The sequence below is a fragment of the Amblyomma americanum genome, chromosome 2, assembly GCF_052857255.1.
Source record: "Amblyomma americanum isolate KBUSLIRL-KWMA chromosome 2, ASM5285725v1, whole genome shotgun sequence".
In the NCBI taxonomy this organism is placed as follows: domain Eukaryota; kingdom Metazoa; phylum Arthropoda; class Arachnida; order Ixodida; family Ixodidae; genus Amblyomma; species Amblyomma americanum.
In genome coordinates, this window is record NC_135498.1 from 124,677,312 (window position 1) to 124,701,438 (window position 24,127).

The 24,127-nt window shown below is 43.6% G+C and overlaps 1 pseudogene; it reads left to right on the forward strand.

The window, feature by feature from the left end:
- The first annotated feature begins 17,427 nt into the window (after positions 1-17,427).
- Positions 17,428-18,561, forward strand: LOC144119055 (uncharacterized; annotated as a pseudogene).
- The last annotated feature ends 5,566 nt before the right edge of the window (positions 18,562-24,127 follow it).

Below are 24,127 nucleotides of genomic sequence, written 5' to 3' on the forward strand. Positions count from 1 at the left end.
GCTTGGCACTGGACTTAACTATAGTCCGTGTGTTTGTGCTGCTAGGAAAATGCGGGCATCCTGAAGGGTGGCCCATCATCTGCGATCAGTGGCGGGGAAAACATGCGGTAAGATTGCCCGCAGGTCTGCTCGCATCACCTGATCGACTGCTCCGAGTCTTTTCTTCGGCAATCACTGATCTCCCTGTAATACTACATGGGCGACACTCAAGCAGCAAGGAAGCATATTGTAGCTACGTCAGGGTTAGTCTTGAGAGCACTATATGTTGTTCACGGGAGAAAAGCTGTCATCGAGCACGCGCGCGCTTTCATCTCTTGTCAACAATTAGCGCAATATGCCTAGAGATGTTTAGCAGCACGGCTGATAGGAAAAAAGCTTGATTCATGCTTTCTTTCCTAGTGTTGTGCGGCTCAACCACGTTTTATTCTTTCAGACGTTTTTATAGTTCTCGGCCTTCCAATACATAACGTGCGCACGTGTGTCTCGGGTTGAAATAAATAAATAAATCGTTTTGCCCAAATTTTGAGTCTTTACTTTGAGTGCATCGCTAAGCTGGATACAATGCAGAACAAAGAGTCCTCTCTTCAAAGTTTTTAGCAAAGTTAAGGAAGCTAAGGGAGACTTGCTTCGAGCCCTGCAGATTAGTGAAAAAGCAATAGTCAACCAGGTTTTGCACCGCCATGTACCTTGAGTGCCACATTTCCCGTTCAGTGAATACGTTGAACGATATATGGTGGGTAATAAACAGAAGATATAGAGGATCATTTTTTAATCCGACATGCTAGGCTTTCTGAATATAGCAAAGTAAGATATATAGAATCATATTTGCAGCGATAGTATTTCTGCGATATTAGATAAAATGATTTCTCGATGTATTAAAACTCACCATCATGTGTGTCCCTAAACGCTAACATAATAGATAGAATATAACTAGACGCAGAAAACACAGCCCGCAAGAAGTGTTACACACGAATTAGGAACGCATGCCTACCTATGTCAATTTCGGATATTAACATATGGAAGGATATTTACATTATTTTTCTGAAGACGTAATAGCAGTCCAAACCTCCATTGTGATGGATCGTTCAGTTAAATGGTGTACAGCACAATCTCTTCAGGTTGAGTGTTAAATCAACCTATTAGTTGCACATTGACCTCCAGAGAAGGGAGACGTCGTGGAGTGTCATTGCATTGCTTGCGGTCATTCATTTTGTCGCAAAAAACGGCTCCTACTCTTTCCTCTATATGACTTCTACAATTGTTGTTTTCCTAAATATAATTGTCTCCCTTTATTTGGGAGTGTTGCAAGTTCTAAAGGCTTGAAAATGTTTACTGTTACGCTCCATCTCCTCGACTAGAGTACATGTAGTCTTGTATTCCATTCAAACAGGTTTGAAAAACCAGGTAGCCTCACATTCATATGAGGAACCGAAAAGGAGTCTCATTTGCGGAATGAAAGAACGATGGTGAACGGTTTTCGATCACGCAGATCTCTCAGGCTTAATAATGAGTCCCCGCGTAAAGGTCATTCCTTCCGCATTTCGGGCGCCGATGCTTACCGCAGGCAAGACCGACGCAGAGAACAGCAAATATGGCCAATCCTTTCTTCATGATTTCCAAGAAGTTGTCAGCGCAGGCAGCACGGGACTGAAAATACGGCGAAGACACATACAATAAGAAGCAATGCAATGACACCCATGAAATGCCCGAGTTCAACCAAATCTTGCATGCCTCTTTCGCAACAGGGTTTCAATGCCTTTTAATAACCAAAAAACACCCTCAGGAATGTGAACAGGTAGCAAAACTTCGCCTTCAACCTAATCAGTGTTTACAATAGTGGGATGCTATACAAGATGCACACACACTATAGGATGTCTTACTTATGTAACTCCAGAGGTCAGTGTTGGAACATTTCAGATGCTGCATTAAATCTTTAATATTCCGTAAGCACCACTAGCTTTTGTTGCCGAGCAAGAGAAAGGTAACGCATCTAAGTTTGAAAATAGGTGTTATTGCATTCATTTACTTGTAATACTTCGTGACTTTCAACTTTGTACCCAGCCTTTGCCACACGGTGTGTCTGGAAAAAGAGGATATAAAGTGCTAGAGTGGCTCTATAGAATGTCTTTTCGGTACTAGGTATATGTACAGAGAAACGTGAAAACTATTTACTACGCGCCTCATATGAACATTCAAGAGAAGTTGGGGGATGTCTTAGTTGTCGCCCTCTGTTCCCTTAGAGAAAACTAATACGTTTGGAATATACGGCGGGATATGTGTAGCGTATTTTAAACATAATTTGATTTCATGAATGCACTAAAATAGGTCGAAAATAGGTTCCTGAAAATTTATGCTTGGTATTCGAAATATATTTTTAAAATATGCCAAAAATACGCAACTTAAAGCATACTTCGAGCACGTTTCAAATACGTGAAAAAATAAATATGCGGTTTTAGTATCTTGTAAATGTATTTAAAGTGTACTTTCGTAAATATGAGAATAATTCGTATGAAGCATCCTTAAATTGTAACAAACAGGCAGTTATTTTAAACATAATTGAAGCATACTTTTAGGTGCCGTACAACAAACCAGTGCTCCAAATCACGTTTCGGGAAGTGGCCTTTGCATGTTGGCAATGCATTGATCGTGTACTTTCTCAAATACAGCATTAACTCGTCCAAATTATAATTCAGTTCTAACGAATGAGCTGTTCACGTCAACATATATTTTCAGCACACATCAAGCTGCCGTTGAACACTTAGTGTTGGGAAATCGCGTTGCGGGAAATGGCATGTTGGCAATGTATTTAAAGTGCACTTTCGTAAATGCGAAATTCATTCGTCTAAAATATACTTTTTAGAAAACTTCAAGCTGCCATTCAAGAGCTAGTGCTCGAAATCGCGCTTCGGGAAATGATATGTTAGCAATTTATTGGAAGTGCGTTTTCGTAAATACGAAATGAAGTCGTCCAAAGTATACTTATATTCTCAAAATTGGATAGTCCGCGTCGGCATATTTGCAGCTCACTGCAAACTGCTGTTAAACAACATGTTGCTGTTAATCGCGTCTCGGGAAATCGCATTCGCAGCTTGGAAATGCATTTAAATTGTGCTTTCCTCAATACGAAATTAGTTCGTCCAAAGTATACTTCAATTCTAAAAATTCTGTAGTCCGCGTCACCATATTTGCAGTGTACTTCCAGGTGCCGTGGCACAACCTTGTGCTGGAAATAACGTTTCCGGGGAACAGTGAAAACTCTTCCTTTTCCGTCGTCCATTCGTTTATGTTAACTTATTGGAGCAAGGCGATCACCACTTATTTAAATTACGTGTGGACAGCCTGATAGCATCGTACCGGCAATGACGCCATGCGCACCTCCGGCCCCGAACATGCAGGCGAAAAGGACCTCGACTGGCAGAGCCGACCAGCTCCCATAGACGCCCGTGTATTTGTTGGTTGACAGTTCGACTACTGACCGATGCCTGACGCAAGTTACGACTAGCAATTCGGTTCTAGATAGACCGCAGATTTGAAAGCGATCACTCCGATACTTGCGCGACTATTTGGGGGCCAAAAGTCTTCACTCAAAAAACGCCTCACCGGGCAAGATAATTTGTCTCCTCTCGGAGGTGTACATAATCCAAGCCAAGTATTACGGTTGTCGGGGCAGTTCCTGTTTTCTGACATCAGTTTCCGTCGGCATTTCCTTTGTGGCGATATCTTTCCCTTTCAGGTCCCGCCACGTGACCTTCCATTGTCATAGACTTCTTGATGGCAACGGGTTTTCTTTGAGATTGTCTGTCTCCTGATGCTTAGAGCGAGTTCAGTCATTAATTCTGCTGTTCACCACATTTATCAGTATTATCCGGTCAATCCGACTAGTACACCTTTTTTAAGCCTAACCGAAGTGAACATATTTAATGTATTAACTGTATATTTTTAGTGTATATTTATAGTCATGTATTTTATCCATTGTATATTATTAGTATATTTTCAATGTATGAAACGTATATTTTAGCACATTTTAATGTATAATGAATATATTATGCGGGCAGCAAATGTATTTTTGATGCAGTTATAATAATGTTCAATATATTACTCCTAGCGTACTTACAAAGCGTTCGTAATACAATTTAAGCAGAGCGACAAAAAATAAATATAAATAGAAAATTAATACAACCTGTTCGAAATGAATTCTTAGTACATCCTTTTTTCGCTAAGGGTTATGTCGCTCGAGGTATTTTAAATCCCTGGAATATTATAAATATCATAACAGTTTTCTCCATGGTGCAAAGCTGGGGGCGTCCAATGTCCACGTGGGGTTTCACAGCTTGGATCTACCTTCCACCTCTACATATTTTAACTAAGTCATATTGTCAATACCTTTATTTTGTCAACGATCACGACCGATTGTCGGCATTTTCAGAAATTCTTCATTCAGAGCTTTTTACACATCCTGCAATCTTCAACCATTTTTTCGTCTTTAACAACCATGTAAGTCATATGGCCTGATAGTGGATTTCGCCAGAATTCCAAGCTGTTTCATCATATGAAAAGTCCGTGTGAAAGGTAGAGCAATCGGCGATTTTCACGCACAATGTTTCACCGCTGGAATCACCTAAATTGTTTATTTCAGGCGAAACATTTTATACAACCGTTTTCAATACAGGCATTTTTTTACAGTGGTCGAGGCTAAAAATGGCACATCTGGCCAAAAAAAGCCGCATCAAAATTTTTGGCACTGGGTGTCATGCGCACCACAACCGTGGGTGCAATTTTTTAAAGCCGACTAAGCGACTTATCCTTTGCCTTTACAAAAAAAATTGGTCCGCCACTGATACAGAAAATTATTTAGAGTAGTAATATTTCAGATTGTATAAAATATTGGCGGCTGATCAGAGACCGTGCAAAATTATAACGTACCAATTGCTTCAACTACAAAATGCACAGATTCATATCATTACTAGTTGTTTAAAAACAAATTTTGTTGTAGCTCCAACAAACTACAGCCCACAATTTACATGTACGGTCTAAACCATTTGGAAGCCAGATCAAAACACGGAAGTACATGTTTTACTCCTATATTATATAATAATGTTTAGTTAAGGAGCACGAGTACGGACGCGGCGCCTGGCGGGTTTATGTACAACAGCTGTTTTCAGAGTTAGTTTCGCAAAACCATAGTTTATCAAATCACAAAAATCTAGCTTATCAAATCGTTAAAAACAACAATCAAGCTTTTTCTACATATAACAGTCAAGAAGTAGGAGGTGGAAATAGTTCAGAATCACCCTGTTTTAGTTCAAAAGAGTAATCCTTCCTTTCAGTTCAGTCTTCAATTAGCTTGAAGCTACCGCTGAGCTCACTGTTTACTATTGATAGAACTTGCTGGCGAGAATAAATGCTTCGAAAAAAAGTTTGAAAGATGAAACTGTCCTCACGCGTGAGCATCTCGCGAGACCATCTTTGACGGTGTTAAATATACTATAAGTGTGGCTCAGTCTTGTAGGCACCGTGCTCAATAAATTGAACTTCTTGTGGTGAGACGTGTTGCTTACTTTACCGGCAAGAGTAATAATTGTAAAGAAAGAAACAGGAAGGGAGAGAAATAATTTTTGCCTCCCGTTCACCTACCACACGGCAGCTTGGGCCGCATGCTTCGGAAGTAATGTGGTAGACGCGGGCTTTTATTTGAAAACGGCATCCTTTCCCTGCAGTGGAGCAAACGGAAAAATACTTTATATTTATAAAATACGTCTAGCCAGAGTGCTGACTAATGTAAGGCCACTGATCCGCACTTTCGCTTCCAAAAAAAGCTCTGAAAAAACTTCCGCAGCAATACGTGGCTGTTCCAGGGGGATGTCGATGCTCGTTGCTTTTGTTTGAGCGCGACATTATAAAAGATGATTACAAAGATGGCGTGGCGATCGGTGAGGTCTTTTGAAGAGCCCACTCATAAAACTGTCGTGAAAGTTGAATGTTTTTCAAAATCTGGCATCAGCTGTATAATGCAGCAGGTCAAAGTACGTGTCTGGAAACGTACGTATATTTGGGAAGCGCCAAACTCTCTATAGAAAATTCTTTACTGACGTCAAAGGATACGCTCTTATCAGGCGGCGATGGTATTTTTAGGGCGAGGTAGAAAGCTTGGTAATAGAGCCCCTACTAAAGTGAAGAGCAATCAAACTGAAAGTGCGTAAAAGAAAACAAGTTAACGACACAGCAAAACGGCCCTTGCAGACTTCGGTTCTGTTTTACGCTGCTGCGGCTGATAGCCTAAGAGTTCCCGTGGAATGGGTTGAAAATGAAGAAATTCTGAATAAGATAGCGGGCTTGTATGTCCTCACCATTTTTTATGGCAGCAGCGGAATGACCTCTGATCTCAACCAGGAAGCAAATATACATTTCAAACATTCACTATTCTCTGAAGACCCTCTCTTATCGGGAATTTTAAACGATCAACACGTACCGGTCATCGACCTCACATTTCTTTCACGAGATCCTTATCCTGTCAGAATAGTAAAGGGCGACTAACTTATTCTGCCTAGAAAAAGAAAATTGCTGTCGTGACCAGGACATTAATTTCTTTGTTCATAAGCAAAAACTAGTCTAACAATAACAATTGTAAAAATACAAATTTCTTAAGACTCGTGAGGAAAATGTTTTGATAGCATTGAAAGCCACTGTGCTTTCAAACAGTAGTTCATAGGAACTTCATGCTTTTTTAATATAAAATTATACAAAATGAACATATTTTTGAAAATTTGACTGCTATTAGAAAAATATTTGTTCTCACAGTACGAATTACAGCTTCTATCTCATATTGAGTCCAATATAAAGCGGTCAACAAGATCGTTTTTGGCAACAGGTAGTGCAATTCATGCTTGAAATAAAATTTCAATATCAAGAAAAAAGTATTCTTACCCGCATATTTACCTTAATTTGTATAGTAAGGTGGTCATAGTAACGGTATGAAATGGGACAGTGTTTTGCTACGATAGTTGAGTATTAATGAAATAATAAATTTCACCACAACATTATTTGCTTTAGGCGAGCAAAAATGTTGAATGCGAGTGTAGTCTACCAACCACGGCGGTACTTCATCCTGCTTTTTTTTTGACTGCATATTGCTGTTTGTCAGTGAATATTTGAAAAACCGTTTGCAAATTATCCGACATACCACCGTTTAAAATTAAATCGTTTATTACGTACACTACAAAACATGCGTCGGCCAAATTTACTAACCCTGTTAGGCGTTGGCATGATCTCGTTTTTTTTTCTTTTGCGGGAGCCCTGTTTAATGATTGGACACAAAAACTTCCATGATATCGTTCATTTAAGGTGGGCGGCCCTGCTCGAAATTTAATCAGTAACTATCTCGCTGATAGGTTGAACGTTCCTGGATATGGTGCTGCATATATTGACCCAACACTCATCGATCGCGGCGTACCAGAAGGATGCGATGGCAAAGCAATTTTCTCACTTGACAGTGATATATCTGCACTAACCGCGAACGTGACCACTGACCTCTTGAATATTATTGTTTGGTGCTGAAATAACGATTTGCATATAAATCCAATGAAAACGACATTTACAGTTTTAATTTCTTGCAGCGAAGAAGCCATTTCAGCACCTCGGACACATATTGACAGCCATTATATCTAGCGACCTGACTCGAGGACGTTACTAAGTGTCCTTTAGATGATAATTTAACGTTCGATCAGCACACTGAACACATTAAGTCTAAAACTGCTTCTCATATAAACGTGAGAAGGAAAGCCCGCCATTACTTACATAGACTAATCCTTCTTACTCTATATTATTGTTTCGTACATAGCCACCTTCCGTACTACATATAATCGTGTAGTACTATATGCTATAACACACATTTATCCAACAGCTCTGCGGCTCTGCCATGGCACGGATTGCTTGCCAGCATGCCTTCATACTGCAGGCCCTTACCATGTTATCGCCCAACTGGCCGCTACCCTTGTATCGGCTGGTTTAACCAGCAGCACAATGTGCCAAGCATCATTCGGTGAAAATGACGTTGGCGATTTTCGCCAATGTGAACGGAACATTCCAGCACTTTTCCCCGCTCCGGAATGTTTCTTGGCGCCATCTTTCCACGCTGGAAGCGTCCACCAAACGTGGGAAGCCCCATCGTCATCATCCACTGCAGGAATTCCAGGGATAAAAGACCAGCGACCGTCATCTGCACTCTGTGGGCTCTGCGACTGTGCCATCGCACGGATCGCTAACCAGTTTGCTTTCACGATGCAGGTCAGTTACCCCAACTTATTTTGCAAGAGATCCGGTGACTATCTCTTGGTGCAGCTGCCGAGCCCACAGTGCTGCTTTTTCCTGGTTGCTGAATGTGCGAGTGTTATTCGTGCACTGATATTGTTATCAGGTGACATTGACAGAAACCCAGGATTCGACACTATCCTTGCTGAGTTGAAAAAACTGTCCGCTTTATAGGCAGAAATACTCGCGGATGTGTAATCTCTGAAAAGACAGAAGTTACCAATAATACCATTTCCGACCTTCCCAGGCGTTTTGGCGGACGTTGAAACCAAACACAAAGATCTTGTAACCCTGAAAACAGACATCAAAACATTACAGACTGGCACCATCCAAACATCTCGGTTTTTTTCGGGATTTGGAAGCCCGTATGGACGATTCCGAAAAACGCTGACGACGGATTGATCTAATGTTATATGGTCCCCCGGACACCAACCCCACAGAAACTTTTGCTGAATCGGAGGAAACCGTTTTCCGCCTTTGTTCTGATACACTGCATGTGACAGTTGAACCTGCTCACATTGAGCGTACGCACCACCTCGGCCAGCGCACTGAAGAGCGAGCCGGCCCCATAATTGTGAATTTTTCATTCTTCAAAACTAAAGAACCCATTATCTAGAATGGGAAGCAATTTAAGAGCAGAGGCTACACCTTTGGCGAGGATTTTTCTCGTGCGGTCATAAATGCCCGCAAGCACCTTCTTTGGTTTGCTAAAAGCAAGTCTCTGTATCATAAACTACGCTACAAACTTTGTACATGAATTCAAAACGTTACATTTAAGATGAATCATCAGGCACTCTAAAGGAAATCGCGAAGCATTAGCAAAATCAGGCAACTCTTCGTAAACAGGCGCGCACTGCCAACCAATCAAATCTTTCTTTTTCAGTGATCTATAATAACAAACGAAGCTTCCTTCTAAAACGTACCGCCTTCTCAAGTCTTGTACTGTCATCCCGGAGTAATGCACTAATCCTAACCGAAACGTGGCCTACGGATGACGTCACCGACAGTGAAGTTCTGCTTGAGCTACCAAGTTTTAAAGTTTTTCGAAATGACCGTACAGGTACACGAGGCGGAGGCATCCTTATTCCGGTTGATCAACAGTTATCATGATCCCGTATAAACATCAATTAACGACTGGAAATGCTATGGCTTATGTGTCGCGCTGTACCGAAAACGGACTTGTGGAGCATATGTTACACACCTTCAAAAAGTAATCCGCAGTTTCCTCGCGAACTTAATAGCATATTGATTCATCTCAAGTTTAAATATGTCAATGCCGAAGTTCTTCTTTTCGGAGATTTCAATTACCCCGACATCCGCTGGGAAAACGAACTGTCCCTAGCGAGAGCTTCCGAATCTAGAGAATTCTTGGAAGTTTGCTATTATTTAATCCTACACCAATTAGTGTCCCAGAAACAAATGTAGCCCAACGGTGCCTCAAACATTTTAGATCTGGTACTAGCCACTGGTCGCGGTAGTTTATCAATTATGACCGACGTACGCGAAATTAGTGACCAAAACATTATTCATGCCATGTATCAGTTTGTGCCTGAGCTGCGCCAGATGCAGAACAAAACTACCAGACTGTACGATCGGACAATTATGATACGATCAACAATGAGCAGGAAGACTTTCTGCCGGAGTTTTGATCTGACTACACAGTCGTTCTGTTAATGATAATTGGTTGATATTCACCAACAGATTCACACAGCAAACTAACAAATATATACCTCCGACGACTATCCGGCCCAATCATTAGAAACTTAGTTTCACAAATTTACAGATGGAAACGGAGAGGAAAAAAAAAGCGCCTTTTTCGAGCGGCAAAATTAAACCAAACCGCCTGCGCTTGGAACAGATATCGCGTAGCCGAGGACGCCACTAATCTGCCATTCGAGGAGCTAAACAATCGCTCTTTATTCTTGAATTGCTCCAAACTCTTAACAGCGTCCCCGAAAATTCTGGCAAATAATAAACCAGTCGCACCTCCATGTTATTACCCTTACTGACAGAGTGGGCGAGGAGGTCAGTGGCGCTCATTGAACCGAAATTTTTACTGTAGCGTTTTCCTCTGTTCTTACTGATGAAGCTGTCGCGTTACCACCTTCACCGCCTACCACTGTACTTCCCCTTTTACCCTGTCTATCCTTCGCTTAAGATTGTGTGTTGTCTATAATAGAAAATATGAAGCTCTCATCATCAGCTGGCATTGACGAAATCTATTCGAAACTGTTGAAAAACACTAAATAATTCGCCTGTCATTGCTGTTCACACAATCTCTTGCTACAGGAAGCCTATCGGATGACTGGAAAATGGGGAAGGTCATTCCTGTGCACAAACTGTGCGACAATCTCCTCTTAATTATCGCCCCATTTATCTAACCAGTGTCCCCTTTACGTTCATGATCTGCTTATTTATCTAGATCATGATATCCAAACTGACACCATTTTTTTAGATTTTGCAAAAGCTTTTGACACCGTACCTCACGCAGGTTTACTACTAAATCTAAAGCACCTAAATTTACATCCTAACATTCTTGCTTGGATAAGGAAATTTTTGACAAGCTGCTCCCAGTTTGTTTTTGTTAACAAAAAAATTCCACCTCCCTCGCTGTAACATCAGGCATCCCACAAGGCTCTAATCTTTGGCTCACTGCTGTTTCCAATCTATATCAATGATTTACCAATGCATCTGACATGTAACGTTCGCATTTTTCCCGACGATTGCGTTATCTATCGCACAATAACCAACATATCCCATCAAGCAGCTCTGCAAAATGATCTTAATCACGTTCATCGCTGGTGCGATCAGTTGCTCATGAAGCTAAATGCTCACAAATGCAGACTTGTCTCCTTCCACCGCCGCCAAAAGCGCTTCGTTTTTAACTACGCTGTGCTCAGTTCTGCTATCGAACTTGTACAATCTTATGAATAACTAGCTGTAAGGTTAATCCGTGATCTTTCCTCGCGCACTCATATCGCTTACGTCATATCACCGGCAGACCGATCTCTTGGATTTCTGAAACGTCACCTACGTCATGCTCCACCGCACGTGAAACTACAAGCCTATGAGTCGCTCATCCGGTCTAGGCTAGAGTATGCACCTTCTATCTGGCGTCCGCATCAAACTTATCTAGCTAGCGCCCTTGAAGCGGTAAGAATCATTCACTCTGACTACTCTTCCATTACCAGCGTAACAGCATTAAAACTTCAGTCCTAACTTTTGAACCTAAGCACTTGTCGTCATATAGCTAGCATTTGCCTGTTCCATAACATATTTCACGTTTCGCTTAATCGTCCCCCATTCCAAGCACCACCTTCACGCATATCTCACCGCAATATTCATCCATCTTATGTTGCTCGACCGCTCACTAGAACTGTCACGTTTGCTTGCTCATTTTTTCCAAGAACAGCTATCATCTGGAACTGCCCTCCACACGTCATTGCTGCCATCACCTGCCCATCGACGTTTCCAACAAGTGTTCCTCCTAACATTCAATAATTGTAATCTTCACCTATGATATGTAACCCACACCTTATGTAATACCCGGAAAGGGGTCTTTAATGTAATGAAACGAAACGAAACGAGTCATTCATACAACCGCCTTCAAAATTAAGATCTCCTAATAATTCACCATCACCATCAGCCTGCCTACGCCCACTGCAGGGCAAAATACTCTCACATGTCGGTGCAGTTAACCCTGTACTTTGCCATCTGCGCCCATCGTATGCTCGCATACTTGTTGATCTCATCCTTTCAACTAACTTCCTGTCGCTCCCTACTACACTTGCCTTCTCTTTGAGTCCACTCAGTTACCCATAAGGAATAGCGGTTATCTTGCCTTCTCATTACATTCCCTGCCCAAGCCCATTTCTTTCTCGTGATTACGATTAGGATGTCATTAACGCACGTCTTTTCCCTCACCCATTCTGCGCGCATCCGGTCTCTTAACGTTACACCTATCATTTTTCTTTCCATGGCTCGCTGCGTTGTCCTTAATTTAAGCTGAACCCTTTCCTTAGCCTCCACGTTCCTGCCCCCACGTAGGGGAGTACCGGTAAGATAAAGCTGTCGTACACTTTTCCCTTCAGGAATATCGATAAACTGCCATTATTTATCTGATGGAACCTGCCATATCCGCTCCACCCCATCCTTATTCTTCTAGTTATTTCCCTCTCATGATTAGGATCAGCGTTCTCTACCTGCCCTAAGCAGACATGTTCCTGTACCATTTTCAGCACCTCAGTAGCTATTGTAAATTGCTGTTCTCTTGCTGGACTGTTGATCATTACTTTGGTTTTCTGCATAATAATTTTTATACCCACCGTTATGCTCGGCCTGTCCAACTCATTCATCATGCTTTGCAGTTCATCTCCTTACCAGCCCCCCTACTAGACATTTGTTTCAATTTAAGCATTCTCCCAGTGTCATTGTTACTTAATCTGATTTTATCGTCATTTATCTATTGTACACATACTAATATTATTGTTTTATTCAGTTTTCAGACCTCGAAACTCAGCCAAGATTTTTACACTAAATTTGTTGAGCAAATGAACACAGTACGCATAAAGTCTGCGCCAATTATGGAAAAGAAGCAGCCTGCTCTTTGTGCCCTCTCTGTGTGGAATTCATTGCCACATAAAATAAAATTGCACCATATTTTAGATTCATTTCGTCACAAAATGCGGACATTTTTAATTTCTTCCCTGGTTTACTTGGGTCACTACTGCAATTTTTCCAGCTCCGTAGGTCCTTTCTGGTTTTAACGCATTGGTGAAAGCACTGCATGCATATGTTATTTATTTTCATTTTATGCTTTGCTTTCTTGTTACACTTTCCCCATTTATACGCTTTTCTTTCTACATACCGCTGTAACATGATGTTTCTTTGGCTTTCATTCTTGTATTTTGTATATACTCTGACCACCTTGTAGCTGAGCCACTTCAGATTTCGAATTTCGAACAGCACTCCCAGGCAGTTTTTATTTGGGGACTTCCTTCTGTAACTCTAACAACCCACAGCATAGAGCGCATTAACAGTGACGTTGACGCATCTAGCTGCATCAAGGAAGCGTGGAACTGGTTCCATGGTTCGCTCAGGCGTCGCGACATTCCGCTTGGTCGTTGTGATCTATCTCCTGAAGAGCATAATGAAAAAAAAAATAAATTAGGCGCTCGCATGGTGGCCATGACCACCGCACCCTCGATGATAACTAGATATGGGGACGAAGGTCGCTGCAGGCGTTGTACTTATTTACTTTCTTATTACAAAACTACTGCACGCCAGGAGGTTCACCACAACGTTGGAACAATACTGTTCCCATTTCGAGTTGTTGATGAATACGCTCTCGCCCTAACATATGCTAGCCGTCCCCGTCAGCTCAATTTGTGGAGCAACTGCTCCGATTGGCGCCTGTCCTGGTTTCGAGAGGCGGAGTGAATTGTCGGTCACATTGCCATTCCAAGTGCCACGCGGCGATTTTTTTTGGTCATGTGTTCAATAATCCGTCAGACTGTGCCTTTGCCGAAAGAGTACAACCCACGACGCCACATTACATCTTGTGAGGATAAGAAGTACGGTGCACTAACAGGACAGTTCCATGACGGCAAAGAGGCTCAATTGAAGGCGGCGCCCCTACCTAAAACAGCAGGACTTTCTCTAAAAGGCGAAACAGCGAGTTAAACTTTCTTGCCCTCCTCCTGATGGGATGGCCGGATTGGGCTAGTCGATTGCTCCTCGCGAGCGTTGAATGATGATGGGACGCTGGCCGGTGATCGAATATACGGCGGTTAGCGGTACGAAGAGCACTTCGGGTCTTCGTCCGCTCGTTCAGCGACACGCTCCCGGTTGGGGCAGCAATTCCAACTTCTTAAGACAAAACTTATTTATTAAAGACGGCACTGACATAAAATGGCAGGTGAGCAAAAGGCAGTTAAAAACGGGCAGTTTAGAAAAGGCTGATAAAAAAGGCTGTTAAAAACGGCCGAGCTTGAGTCTCGGCGCGCTCGTCCCAAATCGTTGTTTCCCGCGGTTTTTAACCCCTTCGATAATTGGGAAGAGCTTGAATAATCAATCTCTCGCCCAATTTTAACCAACCGCAGTGAAGTGGCACCGTATGTGCAAGTGGGCGGAGCCCAGGGCTTACCGGTCCGAGCCTAGTGGACCTCGCTCCTCCTGGAACGTGCTGGGCGCGTGACTCCACGTACGCAGCTCGCTGCATGCGCATTCCACCGATTGCCACGCATCGGAACTGCCATCTTCGTTGACAGCAAAGGAATTTCTTCCGCGGGACAAGGATAACTGGGCGCCGGAACAGAAAGGATTAGTGCCGGAGCTCACACTAAGCGCGTGCATCGCGCCTTGACGTACATTCCTCTATTTCCCATGACCGCTCCTGGTAACAGGTGCGGGGGGCTCTGTGGGCTTCCACTTAACACAGCGGAAGAAACGTTGAGAGCAATCTCACTAATTCCCATATAGTTGAAAATTCCGCGAAGCGTTTAAATGGTAGGTCATTTGTCAAAGCCTGTTTCTTTTAGGCTAGAGGCGCTATCTGCCCTAGCATGAATAAGAAATTCGAAACACTAAGCTCTTCACCCAATACTGTTGCAAAGGGAACACTCAGATGAGCCCCGACATTGAAATCGCCCTGACGTACCGATGTACCTTATCTTCGCATTAAGAGCATCACACGATAGCTTTGATGGGAAAATGCACATATATGCAGAATTGTTCATTCTCTACTCTGCATTTATAGGTGCCTGGCACTCCTCTTACAACTTATGGCGCAGTGGTGCAGCGGTTAATCGATGCGCCACCGTCCTATGATAGCAGGTTCTGCTACCTGCGGGGCTTCTGCCGCCCAGTTGCTCTGCGCGACCCTCTCGCGAGCAAAAATTAATTTAACGGCCACCTGCCACTTTGCGCAGTTCGCTCACAGTCCGGCAGGCAGGTTTTGTGGACGCACCAGGCTATGTTGACCCACCTGCCTCCTAAGTTGCTTCCCTGGGTATTTTTCGTAGATTTTTAGCTCACGGTCGACGATACCGACGGCGACGCAGGATTTTTTGCGACACAAGCACCTTAACGCTATAGCGTTGAATTACAATGGAAGTCAAACATTCCGCCACACCGTCTGATGGCCGGTTGGTGCTGGTTGGATGCTCGTCGCGAGCGATTAACGATGCTGGCACGCAGGTCGGTGATCGAATACACGGCGGTTAGCAATACGAACAGCCTTGGGTCTTTGTCCACTTGTCCGGCGACGCGTTGCTTGTTGAGGCAGCAACTCCAAATTCTTTACAACAAAAGCTTATTTAATAAAGACGGGATTGAAATAGAAGGCACGCTAGAAAGAGGCAGCTGAGGAAAGGCTGCTTAAAAGCGGCCGAGACTGAGGCTCGGCGCGGTCGTGATATCTCTATTTGCCACAAGTTTTAAACCCTTCGGAAAAAGGCCCACGGCGTGGCAATCAGCCGTGATAATGCATTTCCAGCACCACTAACTTCCCCTAGTGGCTATACGCCTTTTCACGGGCTCATAGCCGCCAGGGGGAGCCACAGCGCCGCAAACCGGATGGACACCCAGGAAACTTCCGGTCTCCCCGCGAAGCGAGCGAGCGAGCCGCAGGGTCGAGGCGAGTTTTTCTTTTGTGTTTGTAGCACGGCCAAAGTACGGCGCGGTCGCCCTGCTGCATTATGTTTTCGGGTGGAAAAACATCTTCCGTGACCCCATCACGACGTGGACCGTGCTGTTGTGTGCCAGGTTGCAGCTTGCGACCTGGAACCAACCTCCTGTCGCAGGTGCGCACTTTCAGGTTTCCGGCAGACGCCGAGCGTAGAAACGCTTGGATAGCAGCAGTTCGGCGGGACCGATGGATGCCTACGAAAAGCTCCCATGTTTGTTCTGCTCATTTCGTTCAAGGTGAGAACAGATTTAGGATGTCTGCTTGTGCCGCAGCTAATTCCTGCACGTCTTATGTGCGCTTTGAGATTGAACGTTGACTGGATTGAACGTTGCGGGTTGGCAATCGTCGCGACCGCATTCGCCTAATCAGCGGCTGCATCTCTAGCAGTAAAAATTGCACCGTGAAGTAAGGAAACACTGTTTTGCGGTTAGTTGTGCGTGCAAGGCGTCGCTTAGCCATTTCCAGGGCAATTAGCCAGCTTGTGACGCTTGCAGTGCAGTTTCGATCATGCAGCAATGCGAGTGTGTGTGATTTACGGGCATTTAAAGTCCCGAAGTAACTCAGCTTATGATAAACGGCGTAGTTGAGTGCTCCAGAATAATTTAGACCACCTGAGGGTTTTGAATGTGTACTGAATTTGCACAGCACACGGTCGCTTTCTAGACGCGTGTCGCGTCAATCAAAACTCTGCCGCTATGGCCGGGATCGAACCCAGGTATCCCAGCTTAGTAATCGAGCGCTTAGTTGATGCTTAGTTTATGAGCGGCAGTTTTTGCTGCGATGCGGGCCCAAGCATCTTATTGTTGTAATGCCTAACTCGGTTGGTGTTCTTAGGCGTCTGTTGCTAACCTTCTGGTCGTGTGTTCGATCCCGTTCGCTGCATCAACTTTTCTACAGGGACGAAATCCAAAAACGCTGGAGTATCATTCGATGCACTTTTTGTTCTACTATTCTCAGCGGCTGGAGAAATTAATTCGATCGCCTGCAAGTGCTGGTAAAAAAAGTGAAATGCTTCCAACTTGCTTGATTCAATATTTTTGTGCAGTTTCTTACTAACAAATGCAGAACGTAAAGTATGTAATCATACCAAGGAACCCTTAGTGTTTCTTCCTTTTCCTAGAGAAGTCCTGGGCAATATTGCTTTGGTGCATTTCAGCCAGTTTTTTTGTTTTTTTTTGGGAGTGCACATGTGGCTACTAATTTTCAAACATTCTTTTCTTTCTTTAGGTAAACCATCATCTGACCCCACACATCCCGACTATGTCCCCTCCATATTTCCTTATCGTGCCTCGGGAAATGTGGCCCAGAAAATTTCTAGGTTCTAACGCGCTGCTCGAAAGGATGGATTGAAGGAAGCATCCAGACCTGCTGCATGTAATCCTGGGCCAGGTGTGCTTGACTGTGGGCTCAACACGACTGGCGCAGGACAAGACGCGGATGATACTGCACTATCTGCGACTGCAACTGTTTCCGTGGTAGAGAATTGCCACATGGAAACAGAAACTGATCTCAGCATGCAGAATATATCCCATCTTATTGAAGAGAATGGCAGGCTTAAGCAGCGTTTGGCCTCTCTGGAGGAAGAGTGTTCAGCAGCTAAGCAAAAGGCTGGTGAACTTGAAAACAAGCATACAAACCATGCTATTATAACCAAATAAATGGTAATGCAGTCAGCCAAAACAGTAACGTTTTACACAGGGATTGTATCTACAGCCATGTTCACTGCTTTCCTGCAGTTTGTGCTGTCAGCATGGAAGCCGTCATGTGCCACATGGCTTGATGCAGAAACACAACTCATCATGGTACTCATGAGACTTCGTTTGGGTCTCCTTACCCAAGATTTGTCATGCAGATTTGGCATCTCAAATGCCACTGTCAGTTCAATTTTTCATGCATGGCTTGATGTTCTTGCTGCAAACATGACAAAGTTGATAATCTGGCCTTCCCGACAGACACTCCAAGCTAATCGGCCAGCGGCGTTTCAGGACCCTTTTTTTGATGGTGTAACTGGCATCATTGATTGTACTGAAGTATTCATACAAAGGCCGATATTAATGACAGCAAGGAGCCAGACATATTCTCATTACAAACACCATAATACAGTAAAAATACTAGTTGTAATATCACCTTCAGGAGTAATAACTTTCGTATCAAAAGCATGGGGAGGCAGGACGCCTGACAAGGAGATTACTCTACGCAGTGGTCTCCTAGACAAGGTCAAGGAAGGGGATGTTTTTCTTGTTGACCGAGGATTTAGATGCGGTGAGATGTTTGCTGCACGAGGTGCAACACTTCTCATGCCATCACTGACTAAGAATCGTGCCCAGCTACCTGGTGCTGAGGTCACAACGTCTAGGAAAGTCTCTAGCGTGCGCATCCATGTTGAAAGGTCCATACAAAGATTGAAAGTTTTCAGAATTTTCCAGACTGTGCTGCCTTTGAATTTCGTGAAGAGGACTGGCGACAAGAACCTCGCAACCATAGATAAAGTGGTGGTGGTGTGCTCTGCTTTAGTTAATCTGCAAACCCCTATCATTAAGAATTCTCAGCGCAGAAGTGCTTCATAACTCTCTTCCACGAAAGTGCGGTGCTGTGAGGAAACATTAATACAGACATGCTGTGATGGAACAGCAAATGCTCATGTGCGTGTGACCATACTGACAATCTTTGCATATAGTTTCATAGTGTGTACTTATGTTTTCGACTACTTCCAGTGTGTCTGCACTACGTGTACACACACTGTGATAGAACAGCAAGTGCTCATGTGTGTGTGACCATGCTTTTCATTGCATGTATTTATCTTTTCTACTACATCCAATGTGTCTGCACTGTGTGTACACAATAATTCATGTTGTTGATGTTGCCCACATTGATCTTTTCACATTTGTTTATTCTATTTTCTTGCACTCTCTGCAGTCAATTACTGCATATTGTTTGACTCAGTTTTTAAGTATTTCCTGTTGCTTGTTTTCACATGTTGAGAATTGGGCTTTTTGTTTTCTGCTTGTATAGTTATTCTGTCCTCAGAGCAGGTGTTCAAATTTTTACTTTGTGTTTGCTTCTGTATCAGTTTTTTTTATATGTTCCCTGCTTGGGACGTGAAGGCGTACTGTATTTAAAATCTATTATATTTGAGTTTGCACATCCGACAAATGCATCCGACATTAGTCCTTGAAGTGAACATATTTTGTCAAACAAGCAGTGTTTATCTGCCTTTCGAATGTGATAAAATATAACACTTGGAGTGTTCAGCAAAAAAAAAAAAAGCTTGTGCTTAAGTTGAGATGCTGTAAGCTACAGGGTTAGCCTTGAGGTTTCTGCCTACAATTGCTCCACCGTAGCGGCACCTACAGTAACTAAATTACATAATCTAGCGCGAGCGCGACCTGTATGCGAGGCCACCCATTGAACATTGGAAGCGTATAGAGAAGCCTCTGCTGCTCAGATTATGCAACAAACTTAGACCGCTAAGACACAAAGCATCAGTAGGGAACCAACACTCTAACCTTTGAAGGGCAGATTTTTATTCATCCGACAGGATAACAACAGGTTGAGCCGTACAAGACCCTAGCTTCTTGAGAGCTGCCTGAATGGCAACGCTTTCAGCTGTTGTGGAGGACACGACTTCAGTAAAGCGAACAGACCCTGTACACTTCAAAGAGGGAATGTGAAAAGCAGCAGCACTAGCTCCTCTGGCCTTGTCCTTACTCATCAGCAGTCTGCCTATTATGTTGACATGCAGTGCAAATCCATTGTCGAGGTGTGCGTCTAAGTTTTACACACTTGAGGTGAAACGTTGCCTCACAGAGTGAGCATTCCACAATGTGGCCCAACTTGGTGCCTCGGCAGTGACATGTCTTCTTTGCACGTTCGATTTGACTGAAGATGTGCATTGACTGTAGTTCCGGGAATATGTAGGTGAAAAAAAAGTTTGCTGCCTTGAGTTTAGTAGCTGCCCAAAATGTCTCGTCAAAGCTTATGATTTCTTTTGTTAGAGAGGAACCTGTAAATACCACAAAATATGCCTGACACAGCCCAGTTAGAGCCATTTGAGCCTGAATTTGTGTGTAATAGGCATGGTTATGCTTCAGCTGCAAGTCTTCATTCAGATATGCCAGTTTAGTTAAGCCCTTCGTCAGTGAAGCATCTTTCATAGTTGCAGGGCATTTCACTTCTAGTACTGATTTTGGACAGCATGAACAAGACACTAGTGCATCTGGAGATGCTCCAATAAAAGGCATGCTCCTTGCAATAAAAAGACCACAGTCTCGAAGACTGAAGTCCACATGTTTTTGAGACTCCGTTTCTATAAATGCCTGCACAGCTTTCTTCTCTGTTTCGGAGCCCCACCGCAGGTTGGAAACTTGAGGCGTCTTCACGTATCCCATAATCTCCGCAACAAGGCCTGCTGCACCTGTGCTGCATGCTGCGACACGGTGCATTACAGAGGCAGTGATCCTCCCTCGACGTTCTTGTAACCATCTTGGTGACCTTTCTTGGCCTCGAGTAGCTTCCTCAATTTCACTACAGCATGCAGCTGTCAGTTCCACTTTTTTTCCCTCGTCTATGTCGAGGTCTTGGTATATTTCAGCAAGGGGCGGTTTCGCAGAGAGTTGCTTGCATCTGCCCACTCGTACAGGTTCCAGGGCAGCTGTCTCAGGGGCAGAATCTGTGTCCTCGCTGTCAGAGATTGAAGTCAGGATCAAAGTGTTTGGTGCAATTTCCTGAAAAAACAGTATTGGAATTAGTGCCCTATTTGCAATGTGAGTGGATCTGGTTCTTTACAGTTGCACAAACAGTGAGCATTTTTTGTGTGTGTCCTTTCTCTACGTATGTATCAAAATTTATTTAATGAGAAGTCCTTACCTTCACTTGATGATGAAACCTTGACACTTGCTCATCCGTGAGCACTGGTACTGAGTAGTCTGGTGCCTCGCTGACTTGGGGTGGTGCACGGCCTATTTTGGGCTTAAAAAATTCAATCTCCGAGACTGGTGCTGCCTGTGGAAAGTTCAGTGTCAATTACAATTTTGCTCACAACTCTGTTCATGGCAGAATGAAAACAAAGACTTACTGTGCTTCCCTTTGATGCCTCAATCCATTTACATGCAACATCAGTTGGGGACGGGTCATTCAGGCCATACTGCGCAGTTGCCTCAACTCTAAACAAGAGTGCAGCCACGTGTGTGCAGCATTCCCCAAGGCTGAAAAATAAGTAGGAAACATGAGAAATAAAAAGTTCACAAACAACTGTAATTATTGGTGAGAACTGTGGCCCTTGAAAAAGTTTAAATGCCTTGTACAAACGAATGCTGGAGGGTGAGATTTGACGACTTTTGTCATCCACAAGGCAACTCGATTAGGATGAATGCATCATCATGCAGTCAAGCATCGACAAATGATCTGGCTAACTATGACATGAATATTGTCGCAAAGTAGTGGCTTTAATAAAGCAGACTTGCATGGAGACCAATAACAGCTGCCTGAACAAACGGATTATTGGGCTGAGTTGCGCCCCACGAATGAATAATATGCGTCGGTGATCACAAGCGCGCTCGGCGATCCTCGAAATAGACAGTATGGAAAGTTACAGATAACATGTTACAAATGACAAGTACAATCTAGAACAGCCGAGATGCGGCAGCGTGTCACAAACAAAACGAGATAATTCTGGACAAATCTTCATGCGGCGAGCAAAGCGATAAAGCCGCGCTCGGGCGGCTGTTAGCACAGGAAACAAAGTTTACAATGACGAATTACGGCAGTATGGCAAACATTTCATTACACGCGCATAGTTAGGCGAACAGTAGCGCTTTTCTGCGCTGTAACGCAACTAGTACAGAATTTTCGAAAACGGGAAAGTCTCCATTCTTTGTGGTTTGATTCATAAAAATGAAAAATAAGGCAAGGTAAAGGCTCATGGCATTGTAGCTCTTATTATGATTCGCCTACTTACCCGGCCATGCAAGTGCAATGCGCACTTTCGATGGTTGCATCCTCCTTCACGATGCACCACGCCTTGTAAGACTTCGAAAGCGTTTGATTGGCTTCCACAGTCGCCGCAATAACAACAACGCCGTCTCCGTGCGCTCCCGCCTTGAAAGATTTCACTTGCTTCACCTTCCCGCATATGAATGCGTTGTACGCATCTTCAAGTTTGTAAGACTTAAACTGTTCGTTCGTGTAAAAACACACGCCTTCCACAAGATACAAATAAATATCTGCTACTGTCACAGGCGGCAGATTTCGTGGGCCCGATGTAAAGGCGAACCGGACAACGTCGTCGTCGAGAGCGTCAGGCAGCTCCTCACCTCTGAACGAAAGTTTCGCGCGGTACCGCACTTGCGCCTCGGTGTCCAGCTTCTTAAAATAATCACTTGACATTATTTTTGTACAAGCGACGCACAATGAACGTAAGCACAGCCTCAAAACACGCACGGATAGTCGGAGTCTCCGTATCGCGCCGCCTGAAAAACACTGCCGGAAGTTCTTCGCCGGAAGTTTAGTGGGAGCAGCCAGTGAGCGCCAGAGGCGCGTGTTTGTAAACAGTGAAAAGGCGTATAAGCCAATAGCCCTTACAAGCTGTCTGGCCAAATCATTTGAAAGTTTCCTGAATATAAGACTTACATTTGTTCTTCAATCCCCCCAACTTCATGTCCGAAAAATACTGTCCAAGAAGCTTTTATTCAAAAGCAGCACTGTCTTGCCTTTTTCTTCGACCTCGAGAAGGCATACGACACATCCTGGAGGCTCGGGATTCTTCGCGACCTAGCAGAGCTTGGCATCTGTGGCAGGATGTTAAACTGCTTAGATAATTTCCTATTCAACCAATCTTTTTCACGTACGCCTAGGCTCAAACCTCCCGAGAAACTTCATTCAAGAAAATGGCGTACCTTAGCGATGTATTTTAAACACAACGCTCTTTGTTATAAAAATGAATATCTTAGACAAAATAATTCCAAATCCCATTATATATTCCGTCTATCTCAATTACCTTCGAACTGCATGCTCATCCTTAGCCTATCAATCTCGAAGGCCATTATGCATTCAGTCAATTTTGGCGACCTTCAAATAGCCTGCGCGTCCTCAAACCTAGTAACATGCGAGAGGCAAATACAGTTTACAATGATTAAATTAGTGACATGGGCGGATGGGAACGGTTTCCAGTTTTCCACACAGAAAACTGGCCATCCTGTTCTCGCTCAAACAAGGCCTACAGGCTGACCCATTTATACGCGTGCACGAAACACAGCTACCTGTAAAAAATGCGCACAAGTTTCTAGGCTCAGCCTTTGACAAGAAACTCACTTTTCTGCCCCATATAAATGCAATGGAAAAGAAAGCCTCCCAGTCCCTTAACATAATCAAAGTATTATCACGAAAACATTGGGGAGCAGACATAACACGTCTGATGCAAAGTTACCGCTCTGTAGTGCGCTCTACCCTGGATAATGGGTCTATAGTGTATGGGTCAGCGAGACCAACATACCTTAAACGACTGTCCCGAACATAATATAGATGTGTGTCTTTCCACTGGTGCCTAGAGGACGCTGCCGATAAGCAGTCTGTAGGGAGAAATGAACGAACCATCACTTACAGACAGAAGAACGATGCTCACGTCTTCCACATTCTAAGGATTCGTTCACTACCAAAGCACATCTGCCACCAAACATTCAAAAAGTGCTCATCCAGAACACTCCTTAGCAATAAACCGCACGGTACCTGGCCGCTGCTACTGCGATTTGAAGAGATGTGCCTGAACCTCGGTGTAATAGACGTACTGCCAAATATTGCCCGAAGGCGAGGTCCACTGCCGCCATGGTACAATTTCTCTGAAATGTCTGAGATTTCACTCTTACACTGTCTAGCAAAAAACAAATTCCAGAACAAGCTATAATAGAAGAATTTCTTCAACTGGATGAAAAATTCTCTACTTTCGAGCTTGTTACACAAATGGTGCAAAAACGGATGCTTATGTTGGAAGAGCAGCGGTAGAAGGCATTTGGAATAAAATAGTAGGACTTCCTTCCCTGCTGAATGCTACGCCATCTCTGTAGCCTTAGGAAAAATGATAAATCAAAACCTCACCAACATTATTATATGCACAGAGTCGCTAAGTGTGCTTACAGCCCT